The sequence below is a fragment of the Schistocerca americana genome, chromosome 2, assembly GCF_021461395.2.
Source record: "Schistocerca americana isolate TAMUIC-IGC-003095 chromosome 2, iqSchAmer2.1, whole genome shotgun sequence".
Taxonomy (NCBI): domain Eukaryota; kingdom Metazoa; phylum Arthropoda; class Insecta; order Orthoptera; family Acrididae; genus Schistocerca; species Schistocerca americana.
In genome coordinates, this window is record NC_060120.1 from 37,927,930 (window position 1) to 37,930,842 (window position 2,913).

At 41.6% G+C, this 2,913-nt stretch overlaps 1 long non-coding RNA gene across 1 annotated transcript; it reads left to right on the plus strand.

Annotated features, from left to right (window-relative positions):
* The first annotated feature begins 1,051 nt into the window (after positions 1-1,051).
* On the plus strand, positions 1,052-1,693 carry LOC124593693. Its single transcript, XR_006978142.1, has 3 exons — positions 1,052-1,189; positions 1,345-1,456; positions 1,564-1,693. It is a non-coding gene; the product is annotated as an uncharacterized LOC124593693 (long non-coding RNA).
* Positions 1,694-2,913: the final 1,220 nt, after the last annotated feature.

Below are 2,913 nucleotides of genomic sequence, written 5' to 3' on the forward strand. Positions count from 1 at the left end.
TTGTTCACCAAAGTTTGTGAAAATTATAATGACGGAACGGCCCGATGAACCAAAGTGGAAGGTAAAGGTTGAGTACAAGAACGAAGGTCTCCGACTGTTTTTATCAGGGCTGGAAGCAAATACAAACACACCATTTAGCTTAAAATACGCCAAAACTCCTAGTGATATATAAGGAGCATCCAAAACGACACGGGCTGGAGTCTGTACAATGAAAACTGCTGATGGTTTCGCAGTGCCATTGCCTACGGAAGAAGGTGTGGTCCCCTACAAGGGCACCTGGGCTCCAGACTCCCCACTAGAGGGTCACGGACCCACCCACATGGTGACGGGGCAAGCGTGAACACGCGTCGACTGTCCTTGAAAACAGAGGAACAGAGGCCTCAAGAAAACAGCAAAGGGGTGTAGTGCATTAGATTCCAGCGGTAGGACTGCGGGGAATGGTAATTCGACAAAGAATGGCACAAGTGCATGGCGAACACTGCATGTCCGTCGCAATTCCGGCGTTCGATACGCCCTCTTGAGCAGCGACTGCCAATGGAATTCGACGGTCTTCAGTTATGAGGCCATCCACCTGCTGGACAATGACACCGATAATTCGGTGTGGCATCACGGATCGAGGGTCATTTGCCTAGGACACTCGTCCTTTCCTGAGTCGTTTGTGCCACGCCTTCGCCCTGCAATGAACATAGAATGCTCTTCGCACACTTATTCCATTTCATTATTTTCATCACGGCAGTTACAACAGCAACCGTTACGAAATCCATTGGAAGAATCCTAAGGAAATGCAGTCCGAAAACAAAGGAAGTAGGTTACAGTACACTTGTTCGCCCTCTGCTTGAATACTGCTCACTGCTCACCGGTGTGGGACAACGCCACCTAGGAACAAGGCCTCACATCGTGAGTCTAAGGAGCCCGTGACGTCACGGGTAGGGGTCTGAGAAGCTAGGAACCGACTACCGACACACGTGATTCGTAGCGTTTCCATGTTGTACTTTGTGCTGTTCGTGAGTGGTTATTTGATCTATACTCAGTTACGATGCCCCGAAGGTGGTGTATGCCGAATTGCAGGGGCAATTACGATAATGGACCTAAAGTCAGTGTATTTTATTTTCCATCTGACGAGAATTTAAGACGAAAATGGTTATCGGCTGTTCACAGACAAGACTGGACACCGAGTAAGCACTCTGTTGTAAGTATCAGTGTATTTGTTTGGTTAGTGTGTCGTAGTTACTTGAAATGTAGTACAGCTGAACAAAATACAGTAAACAGAAGAACGTATTTATGATCTCATACCTCATTAATTTTCGTTATATGTTTTAAAGAGAACTGTATGCTTGTTTTTAGATATGTGAACTGCATTTCAACAAGGACGACATTTTAAGCAGTACCAGCATGTATGACCCGAAAACTGGTATACTCTTGACAGCACCGTTGGATCGTCGACGCTTGAGAAAAGGTGAGTTACGAAACACGCTCTTAGTAAAGTACAGTGGCATAAGAACTATCTTTATTTCACTTATATGCTGTGAGATCGGTTTCATACTTCGTTATTAATTTTTTCAGATGCTATCCCATCGAAGTTGCCTGGATGCCCATCTTACTTGTCGAGTCATCAAACTGCAGTACGAGAGGACCCAGAAATTCGTAGGGGGCGTTTAGAAAATCGTGCTCTTCAAATTGCTATCCAAGAAAGCGTGGACACACAAGCGAAAATGATTGATGCGATATCGGTCGATAGTTTAGAACAAATGAAAACAAAGTTGAGTGAATGTGAAAAGCACAGTGACTGGGTAGTGATAAACAAATCTGACAGTGTGAGCCTAGTGTTACTAAAGCATAATCCTTACCCAAGAATTTTTTGCCACGTAGTTATAAGCAGTGGTTTATTACTCAGTGTCTTCAATAATGATATTGAAGTGAAATGTATTGGAAACATGAAATTTCCCATGAAAGTAAACAACATACAGGTGGTAAGTGATGTTCTTAAGAACATTTATCTTCTGTATAATAGTTCTGAGGCTCCTGTAGATAACATTTTGTCTTTAATTGACCTGTTATTACAAAATTTATTAGAAAAGTTGCCAGGAAACGAAACTAAAATTACATTTCTGAAGGAACAGATTTCATTTTTGAAGTGCAGAAGTTCAACTCAATTTAGGTATGATACTAACTCTATGATAATGTGGTCATTAGTACATTCTATAAGCCCACATGCTTACAAATTTTTGAGGAACACTGACAGTTTTTCTATGCCTAGTCCTAACACCCTTTCAAGGCTTTGTAGTAAACTCTCAACAAATCCTGTCATTGAGCAACAGGGTCATCAGTTTATGAGCTACATCACAAATAAAGTAGGTACTTTATCCTCAGATGATAAAACTGTGCTCCTGTTGATGGATGAAATTCATCTGAAGTCTCAGCTTGATTACAAACCTGGAAATGTTGTAGGATGTGCCTTTAACACTGAAAAATTTTTGTGTGCAACCAGCGCCTATGTTTTTATGGTTCAGAGCATGGAATCACCTTACAAGGATGTGTTGTCTATTCTGCCAGTTCATACTATTCAGGGTGATGTTCTGTTCTCTTACATTAAAGCAGTCATTGTTAAATTAGAAGCAGTTGGATTTGAGGTGGTTGGTATAGTAGCAGACAATAATGCAATTAATAAGAAAGCAATGTCTAAGTTTTCTACTCCTCCATATGTGAAAATAAAGTATGATCACCCTGTACAGTCTTCTCCAAATCGCCCATTGTATTATTTTGTGGACACTGTCCATATTTTGAAGTGTATCCGCAATAACTGGTTTAACCAAAAGGAGCAGATCTTGTGTTTTCCTGACTTCAGTGACAGTTTGAAGGGAGGTTTGCCTTCTGTTGGAGCACTGAAAGAATTGCACTTGATAGAAAAAGATG